General features: G+C 41.3%; 1 pseudogene; it reads right to left on the reverse strand.

Moving 5' to 3' along the window:
- Positions 1 to 6,086: 6,086 nt before the first annotated feature.
- On the reverse strand, positions 6,087 to 22,677 carry LOC148117431 (polypeptide N-acetylgalactosaminyltransferase 1 pseudogene; annotated as a pseudogene).
- Positions 22,678 to 26,229: the final 3,552 nt, after the last annotated feature.

Raw genomic sequence — 26,229 nt, forward strand, 5'->3', positions numbered from 1 at the left:
TATCCACCCTTCCTCCATCTCACCCATCCCATTCCTCCAAGCTCTCCCCAATCCTCCTCTTCTCCCTACTCTCTCTCCATTTCCTCTTACCCCCAACCCACCCCCACACCCATGTTCCCAACTTTTGTCAGGCAATCTTATCTACTTTCAATATCCAGGAGGAACACTATATGTTTTTCTTTGGGTTCATCTTCTTATTTATCTTCTCTAGGATCACAAATTATAGGCTCAATGTTCTTTATTTATGGCTATAATCCACTTATGAGTGAGTACATACCATATTCATCTTTTTGGGTCTGGGTTATCTTACTCAGTAAAGTGTTTTCTATTTCCATCCATTTGCATGCAAAATTTAAGGTGTCATTGTTTTTTTACCACTGAGTAAAACTCTAAAGTGTATATGTGCCACACCTTCTTTATCCATTCTTCTATTGAGGGGCACCTAGGTTGTTTCCAGGTTCTGGCTATTACAAATAGTGCTGCTATGAACATAGTTGAACAAATACTTTTATAGTATGACTGGGCATCTCTGGGGTATGGGTGTATTCCCCAGAGTGGGTAGGTTGACTCCCTGTTTCCAGTGAATAAATGGGACCTCCTGAAACTGAGAAGCTTCTGTAATGCAACGGACACTGTCATTAAGACAAGAAGGCAACCTACCAACTGGGAGATGATCTTTACCAACCCAGCATCAGACAAAGGACTGAACTCCAAAATAGATAAAGAACTCAAAAATCATCTCCTCTTTATTTTAAAGATGATACCCTTGAGCAATCTGCCATGGATAGATTTTTACATGATGGCACTCAACAGGAGGATCCTTGGCTATATTATGGAAAGGCCTTGGCCCTGTTTTGATATGGGGTCAAGGACATACTTATGGTTTTTATTACACAGTAAGAAAATGAAGTTTTTTTGGCTTCTTGAGCATTTGGTTCGGTATGTGGAACAGAGAATTGCTGATCCCAATGTTATTGTGGCTACTAATGTTCCTTTCAGAAGACTTGGGATGAGATTTATTGGACCTATATTTCTGATCTTCTGATATATCCTCTGTAATAACATCCTGCAGTCTGGGAAGGGGAGGATATTTGGTTATAGTTAATTATTTCTGGATTCTTGATAGACTTACTGAAAAAACTTCCCAAACCTCTCTGAGTTCTAATTATTCTTGATCCAACTGAGGAACATCTATCCATTTTTCAAACATGAATCTGTGATGGGGTGTTTGGAATTTTCCACACTATATCTTGGGATGCAGAGGACACCTTTGCCAGTATAGAGTTTATCTGCTGTTACACAGAGGAAATAGAAGGCCTGGAGAACAGTGCCTCAGAGATCTCTCTCCTGAGGCAAAGAAACTTGGAGCAATCAAACACTATTATGGAGGTGATCTGTTGCTAAATCCCCTTTTCAGTATACTATTACTGGAATTTAGAGATAAGTGCTATATTCATCAGGAAAAACTCATTAGAGGTACTGAAGGGGCTTCCTGAACTGAAACCGAGGAGTGGGATAAAGGTTTTGCTGCTGGTATTTGATACTCAGGACCTGGTGCATCTCAAATGCATGTTTAGAGCTTGGTAGTAGCAAGGTATTGGATTTTAGGAGAGGAAATTTTTCAGAATTAGGTAGTTATTCCTATTACATCCATCAAAAAAATTTCTTGTACCTTGAATGAATCAGTGTTAACTTGTGTACACTATTCTTTGTTAGTATGGTAAAAAAGTATTTCCAATGCAGTTACATCGGGAGATTACTGATTTCAAAGAGACAAAGTTGTATTTTGATGCAGCAATAACTTCTGAAATCATCCTCAATAAATCCAAAAAGGTAATTCCATCTGGGTCATCCTTTACTTCCTTATTAGGAGGTATTGCATCTATAGGACCATGTGTATTGCAAGGTATTATTTGCTTGCCTATGACTATCAAATTACTTGTGAACATTCAGTTTAAATTTGACTCAGAGCTGAATTATGTTAAACTCCACATTCTTCCCTGAGATTTTTGAGAGTCTGGTCATCAAAGATGTGTAAGTTTTTTTTTTAGCACCTTTCAACCTAAGTGTGGGGCCCCACAGATATGAGCTTGTTCCATGTTAACTGGAGTTCAGAGAGTTTGAGCCTATTAATGCTCTTTCATAGTTCTTGGCAACAGATGTGGCTATAAACAGGAGATTCTGACCTACAGTGTGGTTAATTAGTATTTTAGGTATAGATGTGGATTTGCTCCACCTGGACCAAAGGACAGAGAATTCAAATCTATCCTTTATATCATGTTAATTAAGTCTGTTGCATCCCCCCTCCCATTTTGGAGTGAAATACAAAAGCATGTGAAAAATAAACAAGGCAGGTTTGATATTCACTGAATTTTCCTCCTGATGCTATTCTGTGTTTTTTCTCTCTTATTTCTCTTATATTTCTCTTATTTTTGACTAATAATTCTGATCCTCATTCTCCTACCCTGTGATGTATGAATTTCATTAAGGTTGGTCTTCGACAAATGACAAGTCAATGTGGTGCTTTTGACTTGAGACATGTGACAGATAATGCATGGAATTGTGGTTAGTGTCTCAAGAGAAAACATAGAGGACTCAATTAAGCAAATATTATACCCCAGGTATAGAGGAGAGAATTGAGTGCTCAATAATAGTTGATAATAGTCAATAAAAGAAGAAAGTCAAGAGATAATGTATTGGGAGTAAAACTGTGTATAACTATAGATATGAGACATTGATTTCAGTTTATTTTGATAGCTAGAGAAGCAGGAGTGGAGCAAAAACAAATGCAGAGGTTTTGAAAGTTTGTAAATATTCTGTTCCCTCCTCCATATGAGAGGGATAGCAGCCACCAACTCCAAACAGCTCCAGGAATCAAAGAGGTCAAGGTGTGCCCCCTTCCATGCTGGTCAAGCTGACCTGCAGTGCTGTAGACACAGAGCCACAGCTATTGCCACTGCTGAGTGGGTATGACAATGAAGGGAGCATAGAGCATGAGGCATGAGGCCAAACAATAGCCGGCTATCACTGAACTGATTACATATGTGTAATTTAGCTACCAAGTATTGCAGAGCCAGGCCATGGTCTGCCACAGCAGTCACTGCTGAGCTGGCAGAAGAGTGCTATAGGCTATTGTCCCCAAGTCTCCATGCACATGCTGTAGCCAGTGTCTTGTAAGTTTGTAAGCAAAATATATAGCTCAATAAAATCAATAATAATAAACAAATAAAAATAAAATAATAATAAAATAATGATAGCTTACAAACTTTAAAAGGGGGAGATATACCCTCAGTATTTGTTGGAAAGGACCCAATCCTGTGTTACTATAGAGGCTAAGGCATATTTGTGCTTTGTTCACAGGAAGAATATAAAACTTGCTGAGATGACTCCATGTAAAACAGAGGAGTACCAGGCTTGATGATATCATAGATGCTGATATTCTTATAGAAGAGGCATAATGAGGTACCTGAATCTATGTTCTTGACTTATGCCATCATGCTACAATCTTTAAACATACAAGTTTCATCAAGACTGGTCTTTGACACCAAGACGGGACATAAGTGACAGAATTCATGTACCAAAGATCGGTAAGATGGATGATTGAAAAAGGAAATCTAAGATGGGCACAGTTATCTGAGGGTAAAAGGGGAGAAATTTATGACAGATGCTTAAAAGAAATTCCATACTCACTCAGAATTGAGTATAATAGAGGGTTATTTATTTAGGGGTAGGCTCACAGATCAAAGTTCTCTGCTTGAGTGAGGCACAGCAACCAAATCCCACAACTGAAAGAGAAACTGGACCCTTTCTTTACATAGGCATTAATAGTATAAGAGGTCATGCACAAGTGGGTGGGTAACTTAAAGTCTACTGGTTGTAGGAATTACTACAGCATCTCCCCTTTTGTTTAAATAAGAAAGTGCTAAGCCTAACACAAAATTATATGCACAATATATAAGAACAAATATCAGGTATAAAAATGAAAATTACAGGGCTGGAGAGAGGGCTCAGAGGTTAAGAGCACTGCCTGCTCTTCCAAAGGTCCTGAGTTCAATTTCCAGCAACCACATAGTGGCTCACAACCATCTGTAATGAGGTCTGGTGCCCTCTTCTGGCCTTCAGGCATACATGCAGACAGAATATTGTATACATAATAAATAAATAAATATTTAAAAAATGAGAATTACAGCCACCATAAACAATATTAAGCACGAAACATGATAAATGTTTCAATAATCATCCTATCCTAAGGAGTTTCTTGTAACTTAACCATGTCATGAGAGGAAAGTAACTATAACTATCTGGTCTTCAACCACATTGAATATGCAAGAAAGGAAATAATATTACTTGACCAAGCAGGAAGAGCGATCAAATAACTTCCAAAACATATAACAAATGACAGAGACAACTGGCTACCCAGGCAATCACCCAAAGTCTCATTTGCAATGTTGGACCAACCAACTTTGACTAAGGCCTAGGGTAACTGGCAGACAATTTTCAGAGGCAGGAAAACTTTCAAAACTATTTTACCTTGTCCTGGTATGATTTGAAAGTCTTCTTTCTTATATCCTGCTTGTCCTGTCCAGACATGGTGCATTTTTTTATTAATTAATTTATTTGTTTATAAAAATTTCCACTTCCTCCCCTCCTCTCCATACCCTCCCATTCTCCTCACTCCCTCTCCTCCCCCCGACTCCCTCCCCTCCTTCCTCTTCAATCCTAAGAGCAGTCAGGGTTTCCTGCCCTGTGGGAAGTTCAAGTTCCTCCCCTGTCCCTCCAGGTCTAGGAAGGTGAGCATCCAAACAGACTAGGATCCCAGAAAGCTAGTACATGCAGACAAAACAAGAACCAGTGCCATTGACAATGGCTTCTCAGTCAGCCCCCATGTCAGTCACATTTAGAGACTCTGGTTTGATCACATGCGCGTTCAGTCCCAGTCCAGCTGGCCTTGGTGAGCTCTCATTCGATCAGTCCCCTTGTATCCAAGGGTGAATGCATCCCACACGGTTCTGTCGATGCATGGATAGTTCTTTGCCCAAAGGCCAGATTTGCCAAGAAGAAAACAAGCTCCAAGTGGAGTGTCTTCAGTGCTCAGCATCCTCTCGGGAATAGATTGGTGTTGCCAGGAGCAATCATGTCTCACATCAAGCAAAACCCTAAGTTATTTAAATACCATATTCTACAGCTCTTTGAAGTGTTTGAAGATTACCTACCTATGTAGAATATAATCTCTATGAATCTAAAGAACCTGATCTGTCTAACTATAAGTATGAAAAACATAGATGACTATTGACCTATAATTCTTAATACTTATATAGTTTAAAGACTGAGACTTCATATAAGAATATTAAATAACCTTTAAACAACAGTGCAACAAATTAGGACAGTGTCCTCAAAATATAAATAACATATAAGTATCTTGATCAGAGGTAGAAATGTATATTGCAATATGCTAAATATATCCTAAAATAGTATCAATATACAAACTATCTTAAGCAGAAGTAGAAGCAAGCATACAAGTATTGTAGATGAAAATATGAACACATTCAATATAATTCAAGTTTATATCAATATACAAGAATCTATACCCAAGTAAATTTCCAATAAATAATAGCTCACAAGTGTTCACTCCATTATTCACTATTATAATTAGTGTTACTATGTTTACACTATGAAGGCAGAGAGATCAGGCACTTAATAAAAGGAATCCCACACTAGCTCAGAACTAAGAAATATACAGGTATTTATTAATAGATAAAACTTACAAATCAGGATTCTCTGCATGAACAATGGATAAAGATGAGATCCAAACAAACTGAACCAGCAAAACCAGAGTCCAGGGGAAAAAGCAGAGAGAAACGGGCCGGCCGTGCTTCCTCATTCATTTAAATAGTCTATGAGGCCATGCTCCAGTAGGCAGGTAGTTGTTAGCTATAAACCTTCCCACAGTACCTTCCCCTTTTGTTTAATTAGGAAGGTTCTAAACCTACTACAAAATTATATACAATAAGAACAAATCTCTTACATCCCACAGAAGAGGAAAACACTTCTCCTTTTTTGCTACTTAAGAATGTGGCAGAAACGTGTGCTGAGGTAGCCCAGTCAATCCTTATTTTTTTTCTTTCATTTTTCTTTTTGTTGTTGTTGCTGTAAATTTGGTCTCAGAATATTTCTGGAAGGGTGACGTTTCGAAGAAGCCACTGCTGGGACCGGCTTCCAGTGCAGTCTCTAATGCTGGGCACCTGGCTGTCCTCTTCCGGGGCTTTATCCAGGCACTGGTTACTGTTCACATGCTGCAGGGTTAATTTCACTGGGTCGTACTCCCAGAGCTGGTTGCCTTTTAGATGGTGGCATTTGAGCATGGTAACTGGGCCATTAAGTTTGGAAACGTCCAAACACAGGTCATCGGTTCTAATTTCTTTGTTGGCAGTATAAGAGAAAACCTGATTGCCTCCCATACCATGACAATTGAAAATTCCAACCTTTTCATTCTCTTTTCTAGCCATGTTATCTAGACACTGATTTGTTTCCACATTTCGTATCTCTCCCAATGAGAAATAGTGACGTGGAATTTGAGAATCAGGGTAAATATTTTCTAGGTACCAAGAGAAAGGTTTGCATTGTAGTTTATGTCTCAGACCAAGTCTTGATGATATATCTCCATAATCTACCTTTGTAACACCTGGAGAAATTATATAGAAGAAATTCTTGAATTCATCCATCCATACTTCTGCAAGTCGTCTATTATTTTTATTGATAATCTGCCCTGTAAGGTTTATCAGCCATTAAAGCTCAGACTCCTCTAGCTTTTCACTTGCTGTGAACCAGCCTTCCTGTCCCAGGACACGAGACTGCAAAGTAGTGAGACTGCGCACACTGATGTTTACAAGACTGGAAGAGTCTTCATCAAGAACAGTGGCGAGTGGCCTTCCGATCCCAGACAGGCGCAGAATGTGCTCTCTGGATAGATGCACCTTCCACAGCTGTCGTGCGCGTCAGCCGTGTCTGCTGAATGTGCCTCCTGAAGAAGAGATCTCCTGATTAGAACCAGTAGCTGAAATATTAAATATTGATAGAAAAGTAAGTGGAAAAGAACTGGAACCAGGTTCAGAATCATGAAAACATTTTTACAACAATAAAAATTATATCAAACAGGGTTTAAAGGAAATTAAAACAGAATTATGAGAAGTACAATTTGTTATAGTATCAGATTTCTATATAGATTTTATACCTCAGTGGGGAAAAATTGATTCCAGTGACATTTATTTTGTTTTCATCTGTGATAGTCATATGGATGCTTTTATTTTCCTTGGGGTGCTGAAAATGAGATGGGGGTGGAGCTCTGAATACAGTTTTGATTCCTTTTTACAATATTTTTATTTGTTTTGTGGGCTGTTGGAATTGTAAGTTTTAATTGCCTTCTTTAAAAAAAATTGGAGATTTAAAAAAAAAAAAGAACAAATCTCTTATTCTAAATAGCTTAAGTCTTGTGTAATAAATAGCTTGGCAAAGTCATGAAAGAAAAGTAACTACATTTATCTAGTCTTTAATCCCACCAAAGATTCAAGAGGAGAAATAATGTTACCTGAGTAATTAGGAAGTGCAATCAGACAGCTTTCAAAGCATGAAACAAATCACAGAGACAATTGGCTATCTGGGCAATCACCCAAAGTTACGTTTGCAATGTTGAAGCAACCAACTTTGGCTAAGGCCTAGAATAACTGACAGATTATTTTTAAAGGCAAGAAATTTTTCAAAACTGTCTTACCCTGTCTTGACAAGATTTGACAATTCTGCTTATCCATTTCCAGATACTATGTATTTTGTCAGTGATTGAGGTATGGGAGTTCCTTGCCCAAAAATGGGTTTTGCCCAGAAGAAGACAAGATCCAAGTGGAGTGTCTTAGGTGTTCAACAATCTCTCGGGAATAGATCGGTGTTGCCAGGAGTGATTGTGTCTCACTACCACAGAACTCTAAGTTAAATTAAATGCCATTTTCTACAGCTCTTTGAAGAGGTTGAAGATTATCTATTTATACAGAATATAATCTCTATGTATCTAAAGAACCTGATTAGTCCAACTATAAATATGACAAACATAGATGATTAGTGAAATATGATTCTTAATACTTATCTGACTTAAAGACTAAGACAATAAACAACTGTGCAATAAATGAGGACAATAACCACCAAATGTAAACAATGTATAAGTATCTTGATCAGAGATAGGAATGTCCACTTCAATATTGTATATATGTATATATATATATACATTCATACATAAGCAGTATATAAGTATCTTAATTGGAGGTAGAAATGTACACTGCAATAAGGTAAATATTTATATTAAAATATAAAATTGTTTTAAACATAGGTAGATGCATGCATACATACAATATTCAATATAATTTAACTTTGTATTCATATATAAGAATCTATATGAATGTAATTGTCTATAAACAATAACTCACAAATACCAATCTATTATCCTATCATCTGTTTTCCCCTCTTTTTTTCCCAAAAAGATCCCTGACCTTATAAAATTCATCCACTAACCCTCAACCATATACCAATTATAATCAACCCCTAAATAATGTACCTAAGCCTGAGACAAACTTTGCTGGGAACGGGGACGTCATCCTCTAGAATTACTTCTAGCTGTTGTGGGGGCAACATTCTTTCTTGGGGATCCTGTGAAAATAAAATGATGGTTAAAATTTAAGATCAATGTCTGATAAGACTACAAATAGTCTCTGAGTATTTTTTGGAGGTCTGGCCAGAATGTTTTAAAAAATGTGCTCCATTTCATCAAGCCAAGTTGGAACCATCGTGTGTAGCTGGTACCCAAAACAGATCCTGTAGTAGTGCTATCGGTATCATGATGTCATATCAACCTGGTGGAGTTGTTGTTATTAGGCCCCATCTTCTTTCTGGAAAGTTCAAAGATTACTGCAGGAAAATTTATTGTTCATTGTGGAAAACTTAAACAGTAATTACATAGACATATACAGACATATATATTCAATAAAAGGTATGATAGATATGAAGAAATGCAGGGCGCCATCCTGTCCAGCAGGAAAGAACCCCACCAAAAACGAGAATTCCTTCTCTGGTCACATCTTTATTTGGAGCATTCCCTTGAGGAAAATTGGGGGAAGGGACGATAGAGCAGGGACGAGAGAAAGCTTAGAGAGAGAACGTTGGGCCCCGAGGCAGCTGCTTTTAAACGGTGGAGCAGCTTGAACGCTGTCCTGATTGGTTAATGCCATTCTGCTGGTCTGAGCATGTGCAGGCAAGGGTGCAGGCAGGGTTGCTCAGCCCCACGTGGCTACCTCCAAACTGCAGGACCACCTGTGCCTCCAGGTGGCTCCCAACATCTCCCCCTAATTATTGTCTTTAAGAGCAATAAGGCAAAACTATTTTCCAATCTGGTCCCCACCTAGACGCAGCATGCCAAGGATATCTCTGCTCCCACCCATTCCTAAGGAAGGAAAAGGCAAAATAGAGTAAGAGATAAGAGGTTGCACAGGGTGTTGCTCAAGTCGATGGTGTGAAACAGCTGCTCTTGACACCGCCCAGAAGGTCATCTCTGCTGTCTCCGCACGAATCTTCCACAGCAGGACACTCAGCATCCACTGGGTCATCTTTCTTCTTTACTTCTCTCGTCAGTCTTGCTGGCATCCAGATGTATGTCAGCATTCCTAGAAAAACATAAACAAAACTCTCCTCCCAAATAAACATTTAAGAGTACTAAAAACTCTCAGTGTAAAAATTCAGCACAATCAGTACTGGAAGTAGGCTGGTTTTGAACTTAGAGATCTGCAGGTCTCTGTTCTAAAGAGCAAATCTTGTTTGCCTGTACCAGCAAAATTTTGAATTAAAAATTAAGTGTAAAGAATGCAAGAGAAATCCTTTCTCTGGGGGAAGCTGTCACTGGTAGTGTAGTCCCCCTCTATTGTTTAAAAACCAAAGCAGTTGTCACTGGGAATTGAACTCAGGACCTTTGGAAGAGCAGTCAGTGCTCTTAACCTCTGAGCCATCTCTCCAGCTCCTCTATTCAGATGGAAAAACCTCTAGGTAGAGCATTGTTTATTCCACCCGTTGCCAGGGGCAATAGGTAATGATAACCAGGTTGACGCGCCTTTATTATGATAATTAGGACCAGTTCTTTGAGGGAGAATGGGCGTAGACCATCGATCTGGCTACTTCCTGCTGACGAAGGGACGTTGTTTAGGGGATAAATGTTTTTATCTGACTGAATTTTTGGCGACAAATGTTTTTATCTGACTAAATTCTTAGCGACCTTGGCTGAGGGCGGCAGCAGCAGCGGACGGTCTGCCACCTCTGAGGCGCGGCCCACCGTGGCGCGCTCCGCATGGCCCAAAGGCATGGCTCCGCCCCGGGCCGTGCGCGGGCTCGCCGGTTATCCCGTAACTGCGAACTGTACCTCAGCCTCACCTCAGGCATTGAATTCGCACCGCCAAGCTCCGGCGAGGGGGGGCATCCGCCCACCCGTGGGGGGGCTTCTCCTGCCCGGTCCGCCTGCGCGCAGAGCCCCGTTCTCTGGGAACTCACCTCCCGGCTCGCCCATGTTGCTATGGAAACACAGTTTTTCCGCAGAGCCGATTCAGCTCCTCTCTGCCTTCTATGGCGCCGCTGCTCACCATGCAGCTTCCGCCTCAGTCAGGCGAGTCCGCTCAGGTGTTGAAAAAGTCCTCCAAAAACCATAGCCCCGCCAGAAGGCCGGGACATATAGCCTCTGATGTCACACGGACTTTAGCCCGCCCGTCGCCATGGCAACCTGGCTGTTCGTAGGCCTCCGGCAAACTCCCCGCCAGCAACTGGTTAGCATGGCCACGCCTACAGGTGTGCACCACCGTGCCTGGCCCACTTCCGTGTTTTTAATCAGGCATTACCGCTCAAAGGCGGGCCGGCTGCCGCCAGCACTCTCAGCACGATCAAGCAGCTTGTCTTTCTCAGTCAAAAATTAAAGTTTTTTGTACGTGAGAGCCAGAGACTGAGCTCTCTTATCAAAATTAGGCGAAAATCACCTCAAAAGCTCTGTGGCTCTTTGAGAACAGGGAAGGCAGTGATCAAGCTCGCCTCCCTATGAGACTGTTGCCTCCAGTCTCTGACAGCGAGTACGCAGGTGGACGGAGAGGGAGCGGAAGCCGCGGTCTCCCGTACCCCATCGTCCTCAAAGTCCCGCCTTAGTTACCTCGCCTTTTTTGCTGCTGTTTACATTCCTCCTGCACTGAACTTAAGGGATTTTTCTTCCCCGTTGCTTTCTGTACCTTCTTTCAGATACCTTAACTTTGATTTTTTTTGTATTTTTTTTTCTATTTAGGCCTATCCTTTGAAATTCTTTTCCCTCCCCTTTTTGGGGGATTCACAGACGTCACTCACCGCTCCACGTGTTCAGAGTTCTGAAATTCAAGGCTCTCTGTGCTGGTGTCTGATTTCAGCTTTTTTTCTCGGGCTTTCAGCGCGTTGCTGGGCGCTTCCTTCTCAGGGTCCCCCGGCGTAGTTGTCAGGGTCCCTCAGCGTCCCGGGGTTTCGAGCACCAGTTGCGGGGCGCCATCCTGTCCAGCAGGAAAGAACCCCACCAAAAACGAGAATTCCTTCTCTGGTCACATCTTTATTTGGAGCATTCCCTTGAGGAAAATTGGGGGAAGGGACGATAGAGCAGGGACGAGAGAAAGCTTAGAGAGAGAACGTTGGGCCCTGAGGCAGCTGCTTTTAAACGGTGGAGCAGCTTGAACGCTGTCCTGATTGGTTAATGCCATTCTGCTGGTCTGAGCATGTGCAGGCAAGGGTGCAGGCAGGGTTGCTCAGCCCCACGTGGCTACCTCCAAACTGCAGGACCACCTGTGCCTCCAGGTGGCTCCCAACAAAGAAAAGCAATGATGTTTTCTAAATTCTTTTTTCCTTCTGTCCCATATCATGGCTCCAGATATGAGACAGAAACTCTGGGTATTTCTCTTAAACACAGGCTTGGAATTAGAGAGGGACTGACCCAGTATCCAACTCCAAAACCAACTCTATATATTTATGAATATAAATAAACATATACATTAACATATATTTTGGATATTGTTACTTACAGAACCTATTCGATTTTCTTTCTGATATATATTGGGTAGTAATTTTTTCCATCTGTCAGTATTCAAACATCCAGGGTCCCTTGAATTTTACAAAGATGAGTGTTTTCCTGTGGAGATAAGAATAGAACCCTGCCCCCATCCTACATGTTTTTCTTACCAACTGTATGATTATCATTATTGTGGATGAGTTGTCATTTTTCCTTTCCAAGAGGTTTCTCCTCTTCAAACTGAAACTTAAAGTTTGATGGTATACACATTTTTTTCTTCCCCTGTGGAAACAAGAGCAAAACCCCTTCCCAAATACAACACATCTCCTGGCTTCCATTGGAAGTCAGCACATCCTTGAAATAAACCAGTTGAATTAATTCAGGAGATTTTCCATTATCCAATGTCTTTCTGCTGCTGTTGTCTCTTTCTAATTAGCGTTAATAAAACTCAAGGTTGATTAATCATTACATAATCTATTTCTGGGGGCATTTTCCACCCCTTTCTGCTTGTTTAACATATCTTTTATAGTTCGATTTAATCTTTCTATAACTGCTTGACCTGTAGAATGGTGTGGTATACCTGTAACATGCTTAATATTATAATAAGCAAAAACTATTTCATTTTCCTAGAGACATGAGCTAGACCATTACCTGTCTTTATTTGTGCAGGTATACCCATGATGGCCATAACTTCTAATAAATGTGTGATTACTGAATCAGTTTTTCTCAGCTTAAAGAAGTTGCCAACTGAAAGCCTGAATAAGTGTCAATGGTGTGATGTACATATTTTAATTTTCCCAATTCTCCAAAGTGGAACACTTCCATCTTCCAGATTACATTCCTTTGAGTGCCTTTCTTGTTAGTCCCTGCAAGTAGCAGTGTTTGATTATATAAAGAACAAGTAGAACATCTCTTTATAATCTCTTTATCTTGTTGCCATGTAATAGAAAATTCTTTGTTTAAACTTTTGCTATTGATATGTTGTTTTTTATGAAATTCTGAGGCCTGCAGTATGCTTCCAATCAATAACTGATTAATTGCTGCATTACCTTGTGCTAGAGAACCTAGCAGACCCGTATAGGATCTGATGCATATTATGTACAAAGAACAAAGTCTGTTCCTAATTATGTCTTGTACCTGGATAAACAATGAAGTCAATTCTGTATCATTTGGTATGAATTCAGTGGTTTCAATATGCAAGATGACTCTTTCTGCTTATTGTAAATCAGTAACTATATTAAGACCATCTTTAAAATCCCTTAGCACCATAAGAATGGCATAAAATTCTGCCTTCTGGACAGAATTATAAGGGCTTTGTTCTACCTTACTCAATTTGTCTGATTTGCAACCTGCCTTCCCTGATTTATTAGCATCAGTATAAAATTTATGGGCTCCTGTTGCTGGAACATAGCATACAATTCAAGGAAGAATCCAAGAAGTTCACTTTATAAGCTTAAGTCTATCATTTTTGGGATAGTTGCTATTAATTTCTCCCCCCAAAATAGCACAAGCTCTTTGGCATGGTTCATTGTCTTCCCATAACTTTTTTATTTCATCAGTAGTGAAAGGCACTATAATTTCTGCTGGGTCTATGCCTGCTAGTTGAAGTCTCAATTTATCTTTTATAATTAATTCAGAGACCTTTTCTACATAAGTTTTTAATTTTTTACTTGGTTAGTGTAGTAAAAAGATTCATTATAAAATAATATCTTCCCTCTGCATTAAAATTCCTGTAGGAGAAATTATGGAAGGCAATATGACTAGGATACAACTAAGAATTGAATTCACCCTATCCACATGTGCCTCCTGTAATTTTTCCTCAAACATTGTCAGTTCCTTTTCTGCTTCAGATGTTAATTCTCTGGGACTATTCAAGTTGTTATCACCATCTAAGGTTTTTTTTAAATGAATTATTAGATCAGGTGTTATCCCAACAGCCAGTCATAGACTGGGATGTCTCCTAATAATCTTTGAAAGTCATTAAGAGTCTGTAACTGGTCTCCCCTAATTTATGCCTTTTGTGTCCTAATTTTTTGAAATCCTATTTTGTGACCTAGGTAATTGACAGAATCTTCTCCCTGTATTTTTTCAGGAGCAATCAGCAAATCCCATTTTGGCAAAACTATCTTTACCTCCTCAAACATTCTTTCTAAAGTATCTATGTTTGAATCAGATAGCAAAATGTCATCCATGTAATGGTAAATTATGGACTTAGGGAATTGCCTACATATTATTTCCAAAGATTGACTCACAAAGTATTGGCAAAGGGTGGGGCTATTGAGCATTCCCTGTGGGAGGATAGTCCACTGGCATCTCCTAGCAGGCAGAGAACTATTATAAGTTTGCACTGCGAAGGCAATTTTTCCTCTTTCCTTTACTTGTAAAGGTATAGTGAAGAAGCAGTCCTTCAAATCATTAACTATAAGAGGCCATACTTTTGGTAACGGAGAAGGCAAAGGAATTCCAGACTGTGGAGGGCTCACCGGTTGAATTACCTTGTTAACAACCCCTTAGATCGGTCACCATTCTCCGTTTACCAGATTTCTTTTTTACAACAAACACAGGGGAATTCCAAGGACTAGTTGACTCCTCGATATGTGGAGCATCTAATTGCTTCTGTACCAATTGTTCTAAAGCCTGCAATTTATCCTCAGCTAGATGCCATTTCTTAACCCATACTGACTTCTCAGTTAGACATTTTAAAGGTAGGGCTGTTGGTATATCTAAAGGATTGTTCGTTGCTTTAGATTCCTGTATAGCCTGAATGGCTGGTGACCTATGTGCACAGTATCTTATTACATCCTTTGAGAATTATGAGTTTCTGGGACTGCAGGAATGTTAATCTGGATAGTCCATTGCTGTAGCAGGTCATGGCCCCATAAATTTATTGCAATATTAGCTACATATGGCCTTAGCTTTCCTCTTTTACCTTCTGGCCCAATACAGTCCACCCATCTCATGCTTTGTTTAACTCGAGATATGGTTCCAATTCTTAGTAATTAAATATCTGCCTCTTGAAATGGTCAATTTGGATGCCAAGATTCTGGAGTCATGATACTCACATTTGCTCCTATGTCTACCAATCCAACAATCACAATTTCATTTATACGTACTCTCAGCTTTGGTCTCTGATCATTTATAGAATTTTCCAAAATATACGCTTATTATTTTCTATTTCAATTTCTGAATGATCCTCCAAATTTGAGCCATCATTTAGAACCTCACGGTCTTGCACAGAAGGCTCTAGAGTTTTTAATTTTCCTGGTGTGGCAAGTCCTCTATGGTTACTGGGAACAACTATGACACTTTTGGCATGGGAGCTTGAGAGTGGCCCCTCTAGGAGTTTCCTGATGGTATCAGGTTGCCTTGTCTGTCTGTTGTTGATCTGCATTCATTGGTCCAAAGTAGTCCTTTACCATACCTCCTACATATAGCTGAAGGCCAAGGTTTCCTATTCTTGCCATTCTCAGATGAGGTATGAGTCCTAGAAGTTTCTTGCCTGCAATCTTTTCAGATATCCTAATTTACCACAATTTAAACATCTTGTTGCTTGATGTCACCGTATTGCTTTGGAAATCACTTCTCCTACCTAAGATTCATCACCATAGTTAAGCGCCTGAAAATTCAATTTATAATGAATCCATTCATCCTTAGGTGCTGATCTAGACCTTAAAGACCCAATTATCCTTTTTTATTCTAAGTTTTCATTTGCAAAAGCCAGAAATTCAAGAAGTATTCCTCTAACTTCTGAATCTGTTACTCCTATGTGCAGAGCCTTAAATAATCTTTTCAAAAAGTCACTATAGGGTTCTCCCTGTCCCTGCCTAACCCTGGTATATGATTCGACCATTTTCCTTGGTTCTGGTATCTCTCCCAAATATTCGAGGCTGCTTTGCAGCATAGGGAAAATACTTTTTTGTCATAAAGAACTTGGACCTGTGGATCAGCATATGCTCCTATGTCAAGAATTTGATCCCAGAAAACCTCCACTCCTTTTGCTCTCCCTTGCTTTTCCATATATTTGGGTTCTTCTCTGAAATAAATTCCAAACATCAAGGAAGGTCCATCCTCTAACACCTCTGATGTTAACTGGAAGAAATCATGGGGCATAGCCCTTACATTAGAAGCCCAAGTCCTTAACAAATGTAGAGTGCAAGCCTTAAATAATGACAGTGTGCTTAATTTCCTTTAGATCATTCATTCCTATCAGTAGCCATCTACCATCTTTGGATCCTTTTGAGCCTTTAGAAGTTGATGCTTTGTCAGAGTAAAATACAGGGTATGTTGCTAAAATCCTAGGTAAACTAGTTCTGACAATCAGTGGTGACATTGTAACCTGCCCTTGTACATTCTCACCCTGTTCATCAGCTCCAATAGTTTCCTCAATCATTTCAAATATCTTTATCATTATCTCTAGTAAAGTCTGAATCTCCTGACCTGCAAATGTTTCTAATGATTTCCCTATGGTATTAATTTTCTAGTCTCCCAAGGTCTTACTCTTTCCTTTCAAAGATAACATCTTAAACTGCTCCTGGATATCGTATAAATTGCCATCCTGGAGATATATTCTGTCTGTTACCTTAGCAAATCTCTGTGTTATCTTCTGAATGTCAAATTCAACAGCCTGGATCTTTTCAGGTAAGTTCCTAGTACCCTTAGATATAGAGTTATTTTTGCCTATCATGGTATTAATCCTATTAATTAGTGCCATATACTTCCATAATGATATAATATAGAGAAGAAAACTGAAACCTAATAACCAGTAAATTGTGGTACTTCCATAGTCATGGAGGCCTCATGTGATTTCTTCCATCATGGTAGCAAAGAGAATAGCAAAAGTTCTATTAGAAATGAAATCTTCCATTTTATCTGTTAACCAGTAAATGATGATGTTTCCAAATCACGACTGGAACTAATACTATGCTATCACAACAGATTTTGTCATAAAATCTGCCCTGATACTTGTAAAAAAAGAAAAAAAACTGGGGAAAAATGAGTCACTCAAGGGGTTAGATGCAGTTAAATCAATTAAGAAAACCCAGAGTCCAGGCACAGAGAACAGAAACCCAGGAAGCTTCCAGCACCTGACAAACAGCGGGCTTGCTCTGGGCACCAGCACCCTGCTGCTCTGCTGGAGATTGCTACTCTGAACCGATGAGAGGGGTCATGACACAGCTGTTGCAGAGGTCCCCACACCAATCAACTAACTGCACACCCCTGTGCCCCTATGCTTCATCCTCTGGGAAAAAGGTTGTTCCAGGGAGTTTTGAGAAGTTGGCAAACTGTTCTTCTATCCGCACTCCAGCTCTCACACTCCCCTGTGATGGGTATTTTATTAAAAAAAAATACCATTCAGGAAAAATAAATCTGTCTGGGCTCTGTGAGGGCTCAACCTCCAGCCAAGAGGGTGGGAAGTTCAAACCCATGTGGCACCAAGTGAAGGCAGAGAGATAGGGTGCTTAATAAAAGAAATCCCACACTAGCTCAGAACTAAGAAATATAGTTATTTATTAGTAGATAAAACTTACAAAGCAGTATTCTATGCATGAGCGATGGATAAAGATGAGATCCAAACAAACTGAACCGGCAAAATCAGAGTCCAGGGGGAAAAGCAAAGAGGAAGGGACCAGATGTATTTCCACATCCAGGTAGTCTATGAGGCCACGCTCCAGTAGGAAGGTAGTTGATATCTATACACCTTACACCTTCTTGCAGCAACATTATTCTATTATCCCATCTAATTTCTTTTTATTTCCAAAGGGACCCCTGATTTTACAAAATTTTCTTCCCGACCCCCAATCTTATAACAATAAAATCAAACCCTAAATGATGTCCATAACATGAGAACAACCTTTGTTATAAAAGGGTATGCTTTCGGGGCTGGGACCGGACTGTAAGCACAACCCGGCAGGAGGGAGTTCCTGTGTTTCAATAGCCTGCCTGAGGAAAGGTAGGCCCTGTGTCAGCTCAGCGAGTTTTCTGGCCAGCAAGGGGCACTGGTCCTCTAGCAGACATCCATCGGAGGGGTGAGTTTGCTCCTGACCCACAGCAGAAGCCTGGCAAGGAGGAGCTCAGCCATTCCCCGCCCCCCTTGACTCCCTTGGCACTCTGCAAGGGCGGTTCCAGCCTGCTAAGCTCTCTCACCACCTACCCCATCCCAGATTTCACCCAGGTAACCCTCCCTGTATTCCTCCCTTCTCCCTGGGGCCATAAAATTCCCCAGCTCAGCTGCCTTGCACTCTGGGACTGGGCTGTAAGTGCAACCCGACAGGAAGGAGTTCCTGTGTTTCAATAGCCTGCCTGTGAAAAGGTAGGCCTTCCATCAGTGAGGTTCCTGCCCAACAAGAGAACCTGACCTGGTATCAGAAGATCCAATAGAGAGCATTTGAAGGAAGAGATGGGCAGATGCTAAGGCAAGAATTCCTCCAAAAATCTGAAAAACAACATGAAAACACCAGATCCCAGGGACACTACAACAGAAGGACTTGAACACTTTAATCCAGAAGAAGTGGGAAAAAGTGCCATTATGAAAGCAATAGAGTCCCTTAAACAGGATATGAATAACTCCCTTAAAGAATTGGATAGGAGGTATAACAAAAAGTTTGAAGAAATGACTAAATTCGTAAACTCTACATTGGGAAACCAAGAAAAAACAATCAAACAGGTAATGGAAACAGTTCAAGAATTGAAAACTGAAATGGAGGCAATGAAGAAAACACAAACCGAGGGCTGACTGGACATGGAAAATCTAGGTAAATGAACAGAGATGACAGAATCAAGCATAACCAATAGAATTAAAGAGATAGAAAAACGAATCTCAGATTCTGAAGATGCCATAGAGAAAATAAATGCTCTGATCAAAGAAAACAGCAAAACCAACATATTCTCATCACAAAACATCCAAGAAATCTGGGACACAATAAAAAAAAACAAATTTAAGAATAATAGGGATGTGGAATGAGGGGAACACTCATCCATTGTTGGTGGGAATGCAAACTTGTGCAGCCACTTTGGAAATCAGTGTGGCGGTTTCTCAGGAAACTGGGAGTCAACCTCCCTCAGGACCCAGCAATTCCTCTCTTGGGAATATACCCTAGAGATGCCCAAACATACTACAAAAGCGTTTGTTCAACTATGTTCATAGCAGCACTATTTGTAATAGCCAGAACCTGGAAACAGCCTAGGTGCCCCTCAATAGAAGAATGGTTAAAAAAGGTGTGGAACATATACACATTAGAGTTTTACTCAGCGGTAAAAAATAATGACATCTTGAATTTTGCATGCAAATGGATGGACATAGAAAACGCTTTACTGAGTGAGGTAAGCCAGACCCAAAAAGAGGAACACGGTATGTATTCACTCATAAGTGGATTCTAACCATAATTAAAGGTCTTTGAGCCTATTATTCGTGATCCTAGAGAAGCTAAATAAGAAGACGAACCTGATGAAGATTATCTACCTATCCGCCAGGAGGTAGGAAATAGTCAAGAGTCCCAGGTAATCTTGGGTGCATGGGGGGGGAGGGTTGTTGGAAGGGGAGAGGGTTAGAGAGAAGGGAGTAGGGGAGGAATGGAGAAAGCTCGGTTGACCGGGATGGGGGGAAGGGAGGAAGGAAGAATGTGGGATCAGGGAAGAATATATTTCAACTAAGGGAGTCATATTAGAGTTTACAGGAAACTTGATTATATATGGGATCCCAGGTCCAAGGAGAGATCCCAGATTGTTCTCTGGACAGAGGAGGGGGTGCCTGAACCGGCCTTGGCCCGTGACCATACTGATGAATATTTTGCTTATCACCATAGTTCCCTCATCTGGCGTTGGATGACGATACAGATGGAGGCCCGCGTTGGAGCCCCGAACTGAGCCCCCCAAGATCCAAACGAGGAGCAAAAGGAGGAAGAAAATGACGAAGGACTGCGAGGGATACTATCACCCACTGATACAAGGGGTCAGATCTAATGAGAGTTTACCAAGGCCAGATGGACCGTGACTGAACGAGCATGTGATCCAACCAGATTCTCTGAATGTGGCTGGATTTTCTGAATGTGGCTGGCCTGCAGTCTTTCCGAGAAGCCATTGACAATGACACTGGGACTGGTTTCCTCTGCATATACTGGATTTTTGGGATCCAGTCTGTTTGGATGCTCACCTTCCTGGACCTGGAGTGAGGGGGGAGGAACTTGGACTTCCCACAGGGCAGGAGACCCTGACTTCCCTTGGGGACAAAGAGGGAGGAGGAGAGGGAGGGGGGAGTGGGAGGGCGTTGGGAGGAGGGGCGTAAATGGAAACTTTTTATAATTTAATAAAATTACAAAAAAAAAGAAAAAAAAAAGAATAATAGGGATTGAAGAAGGAGAAGAATTGCAGATCAAAGACCCAGAAAATATATTCAACAAAATTATAGAAGAAAACTTTCCCAACCTAAAGAAAGATATTCCTATGAAGGTTCAAGAAGCATATAGAACACCGAATAGACTTGATCAAAAAAAAAATCCCATCGCCTTATAATAATCAAAACACAAAACATGCAGATTAAAGAAAGACTATTAAGAGGTGCAAAGGAAAAAGGTCAAGTAACTTATAAAGGAAAACCTATCAGACTTACACCGGACTTCTCTGTGAAGGGCCGCATCCACATGCTCCATTACAAGATGGCGCTGGCATCTGGTTTCACCGCCAGGTGAACGCACATGTGCTCGTTAACTTTCCACTGCTGTCCCCGCCTACTCCCGAGGCTACGGGCAGCGGGCCAATCCAAGGGTGACACGTCCGAAGCAAGGACTGCTTCCTATATAAAGGAGGGGTTCCCTCATTTAGGGGTCCCCGGCCATGTTTGCTGATGCTCTCTCTCTCAGGACGCATTAAAGCTTTTCTGCAGAAGAATCCTAGTGTCCTGCGTGGTTCTTGCTGGCGAGACGATAACGTGGGACATTTGGTGCCGAAACCCGGGAAAGAAGAGGCTGATGTTGCGTCTTCATTGCTGATAAGGTGGACGCAACATCTGGTGCTGAAACCCTCGGGACGCCGGGGGAACCCTGACCACGGCTTCGCACCAACGGGGACCCCTTGGATTCAGAACTGCAGGTCTGCATGCTCAGAAAGGTATGATCATTCCTGGACTCAGGATAGCATATCCTGAATGCAGTGAGAGGTTAGGCGCAAGCACAAGAAAAGGTAATAAGTAAAAAGGACTCCCCGGTGGTCCTAAAAATGGGGGAGAAGACTGATCTACAAGGTCAAAAGCTTTATGTTATGTTATTTGTGTTGTCTTTTGTGTACTGGACAGGAGAAAGATATTTAAATTTAGGAACTGCTAAGGATATGATGTTTTGGAAAAGAGATTCTGTTTTTGTCTCCACAGAAAATGAGAGCCTAAAGGTGTACTTGGGATTTATGTGGTTTGAATCCCCGAGACCTCCTGGAATGTTGTAGTGTATACCCCTAAGAATACAACGTCCCAATTCAGCAGAAAATAGCCAGAGAGACTGACAACGCCCAAATTCTCTAAAAGATTAAATGAGGTCCTTTCAATGGTTGCAGAGCAGCAAGCCTGCTTCTCTGAGTTCCGCTTTGCTCCATACACCGGTTTGGGCTCGGAGTGGGTGTAGCTGTGGCTGGAGGGCGGCTGGAGCGGAGCTTTGCTCGGTGGCTATGGTGGGGGGCACGTTGCACCGGCTCAGTCGGTGCCTGGCCTGGAGGGTGTCACAGCAGTACAGAGAATGAGAGCGGTGCCACAAGCTGCCAGGCCAGAAGGCTTACAATGTACCTAAAACTGTGAGGGTCTCTGAGGCTAAAATGGCTCTGGTTCCACTTGGCTATGCTCAACTATGCTGACTTCAGGCAGGACTGATCGTAATTATCATAATAAAAGCGCAATTAAGGTTTAGACGCAGTAAACAGGCACTACCATGTTACATCTACATAGTGCGACTTAAGTTTTAAGAACAGCTTAGCATTTTAAGAACTCAAGTCCTCCTGAAAGATTGCTGTATATACGCTTGGCTTATCTAATGTTTCAGGATCCACAGGGAGGTGGATGTGAAAAGCCCTTGGATTTTAAGGTGATTGGGTCATTGGCTAAATCTGTGAGAATTTACAGCCGCTTTTACTGTGGCACAGGTGTTGAGAGTTTGCTAATACGGAAGCGGCCCTGTTCGCCGCCTCTCCCATCAGCCCCTTGAGCTGCAGTGGCTCCGGCACGGACCTTGAGATATTGCTGGCCTGTGCCACCTCGGTCCGGATGTCAGCTCCCGCCACACTCCCCCACCAACACAGCCGCTGAGAACTAGGCTAGCCCCGCGGGGAAGGCGGGGGGTGCCTGGGGGTGGAGCCGCCACTTCCTGGCTGCAATACGACATTGTTCGGATCCGCAGCGGCCAGAAGATTTGGTTAAATGGAAAGATGTGCTTTCTAATGAATGGAATGACCTGGATCCCATTCTATTGAGAACCAGGGGAGCTGTTTGTGTCTTCCCACAGGATCAAGAAAGCCCATTCTGGGTGCCGAAGAGACTGACCCCGAATGGTGAAGAGTGACCCACAACACGCGGACTCACCTGAGGATTTGACTGCTGTTCCTCCTGCCATTTTGCGGATGGATGACAGCGGTTGTGATGAAGCACCGATGGGGGATACTCTCAGCCTTCCCGAAGCCGACACCAGTCAGCCATAGAGTGGTGGTGTTTCCTCGGCTTTTTACAACCAATAAGACTCTGGGGCTCCCCTACCTTCCTAGAGATGATTTATAAGCTTGGCCGCAGGATTCCAGTCCTGAGTCATGTCCTTCATCCCCTACTACAAAGAATGGGTGGGGGTGGAAGTGTTTTGGAGCAGCCCTATGCTGTGGAATAGTGTTTCCCCTCTGGATGGTCTGCTACTCAGATCCCAAAGTCGTAGGGACAAAGTGTTTATTGCACCAGTGCTGGCTGCCCTGGAACAGGGAGCCTCTGCTTATGTGTGGTTATCTATGTTAAAGCAGTAAGGTTTATGCCAACCAGATCCTGCACCCCTAGGACAGTGGTCCATGGCACAGGGTGGAGTGTTTGGCTTAGCTAGCCCTGAAGGTTGTCGAGCTAAAGAGCATCACACAGAGAATGGCCCTCTCTGAGAGATATGTCGCCCTGCATAAGGGTTTCCTGCCACATATTCCCTTTCCCAGAAAAATGGCAGAAGGCAGGCCGGATAAGTTCCAGGTGTCATGAACCTAGGGGCAGATTCCGTGTAAGCCCATTTTAATGTTTCCACTTTGGGAAGTGCGACCTCTATCTTTACCTTCTGAGGGAGTTGCCTTTCTGCAAAGAAGTAAAAAAAGGGGGAGATGTGAAGGGCCGTATTCACATGCTCCATTACAAGATGGCACTGGCATCCGGTTTTACCGCCAGGTGAATGCACATGTGCTCGTTAACTTTCCACTGCTGTCCCCGCCTGCTCCCGATTCTACGGGCAGCAGGCCAATCCAAGGGTGACACGTCCGAAGCAAGGACTGCTTCCTATATAAAGGAGGGGTTCCCTCATTTAGGGGTCCCCGGCCATGTTGGCTGATGCTCTCTATCTCAGGACGCATTAAAGCTTTTCTGCAGAAGAATCCTAGTGTCCTGCGTGGTTCTTGCTGGCGAGACGATAGCATGGGGACACTTCTCTATGGAAACCATGAAAGCCAGAGGGTCCTGGATAGAGGTACTGCAGAAACTAAGAGACCATGGATATAAGCCCAGACTACTATACTTAGCCAAGCTATCATTCACTATCAATGGAGAAAACAAAATATTCCAGCATAAAAACAAATTTATACAATACGTAGCCACAAATCCAGAGAAAGCACACATTGGAAACTTAACAGCACACCTGAAATTTCTGGAAGAAAAAGAAGCAGACTCACCCAGGAGGAGTAGAAGACTGGAAATAATCAAACTGAGGACTGAAATCAACAAAATAGAAACACAGAAAACAATCCAAAGAATGAACGAAACAAAGAGTTGGTTCTTGGAGAAAATCGACAAGATTGACAAACCCCTAGCCAAACTAATCAAACGACAGAGAGAGAACTCTCAAATCAATAAGATCAGAAATGAAAAGGGGGACATAACCACAGACACAGAGGAAATTCAGAGAATCATTAGATCTTACTACAAAACCTTATATGCCACAAAGTTGGAAAATGTACAAGAAATGGATTTGTTTTTAGATAAGTACCATTTACCAAAGTTAAATCAAGACCAGGTGAACAATCTAAATAGACCTGTTAGTCTCAAAGAATTAGAAGGTATTATCAAAAACCTCCCTACCAAAAAAAGTCCAGGACGAGATGGTTTCAATTCAGAATTCTACCAGATATTCCAAGAAGAGCTAATACCTATACTCCTTAATGTATTTCACAATACAAAAACAGAAAAGTCATTGCCAGATTCTTTTTATGAAACTACTGTCACCCTGATACCAAAACCACATAAAGACACAACAAAGAAAGAGAATTACAGACTAATCTCACTCGTGAACATCAATGCAAAAATTCTCAACAAAATACTGGCAAACCGAATCCAAGAACACATTGGAAAAATTCTCCATTATGATCAAGTAGGCTTCATCCCAGAGATGCAGGGCTGGTTCAACATACGCAAATCTATCAATGTAATCCATCATATAAATAAACTGAAAGAAAAAAACCATATGATAATTTCATTAAATGCTGAAAAAGCATTTGAAAAAATTCAACACCCCTTTATGATAACGGTGTTGGGGAGATTGGGGTTCCAAAGATCATACCTAAATATAATGAAAGCTATTTACAGCAAACCAACAGCTAACATCAAACTGAATGGAGAGAAACTCAAAGCCATTCCACTAAAATCAGGAACACGACAAAGCTGTCCACTCTCCCCACACCTCTTCAATATAGTGCTTGAAGTTCTAGCAATAGCAATAAGATAACATAAGGGGATCAAGGGGATTCGAATTGGAAAGGAAGAAGTTAAACTCTCATTTGCAGATAATATGATAGTGTACATAAGTGACCCCCAAACTCTACCAAAGAACTCCTATATCTGATAAACACCTTTAGTAATGTGGCAGGATGCAAGATCAACTCCAAAAAATCAGTTGCCCTCCTATACACAAAGAATAAAGAAGCAAATAGCATAAAATATCATGGGACAACTCTAACCAAGGAAGTAAAAGACCTATTTGACAAGAACTTTAAATCTTTGAAGAAAGACATTGAGGAGGATACCAGACAATAGAAAGATCTCCCTTGCTCTTGGATTGGGAGGATCAACATAGTTAAAATGGCAATTCTTTCAAAAACAATGAATAGATTCAATGCAATCCGCATCAAAATCCCATCAAGGTTCTTCACAGACCTTGAGAGAACAATAATCAACTTTATATGCAAAAACAAAAAATCAAGGATAGCCAAAACAATCTTATATAATAAAGGAACTTCTGGAGGTATAACCTTCCCTAAATTCATACTCCATTACAGAGCTACAGTATTGAAAACAGCTTGGTATTGGCATAACAACAGAGAAGTCGACCTATAGAATCGAATAGAAAATCCAGATATTAACCCACAAACCTATTAAAACCTGATTTTCTACAAGGGAGCTAAAGGTATTCAATGGAAGAAGGAAAGCATATTTAACAAATGGTGCTGGCATAACTGGATGTCAACCTGTAGAAGAATGAAAGTAGATCCATATCTATCACCATGCACAAAACTCAAGTCCAAATACATTAAAGACCATCAACATTAATCTCACCACTTATAGATAGAAGAGAAAGTGGGAAGTAGTCTACAAGACATAGGCACGGGAGACCACTTCCTAGGTAGAACCCCAGTAGCACAGACAATAAGAGAACCAGTTAATAAATGGGACCTCCTGAAACTGAGAAGCTTCTGTAAAGCAAAGGACACCGTCAGTAAGACAAAAAGGGTACCTTCTGACTGGGAGAAGATCTTCACCAACCTCTCATCAGACAAAGGTCTGAACTACAAAATATACAAAGAACTCAAAAAACTAGACACTAAAACTCTAATTAACCCAATTAAAAATGGGGTACTGATCTGAACAGAGAATTCTCAACAGAAGAACTTCGAATGACCAAAAGACACTTAAGGTCATGCTCAACCTCCTTAGCGATCAG

Source organism: Myodes glareolus, chromosome X, assembly GCF_982192425.1.
Source record: "Myodes glareolus chromosome X, mMyoGla1.1, whole genome shotgun sequence".
NCBI classification, from domain to species: domain Eukaryota; kingdom Metazoa; phylum Chordata; class Mammalia; order Rodentia; family Cricetidae; genus Myodes; species Myodes glareolus.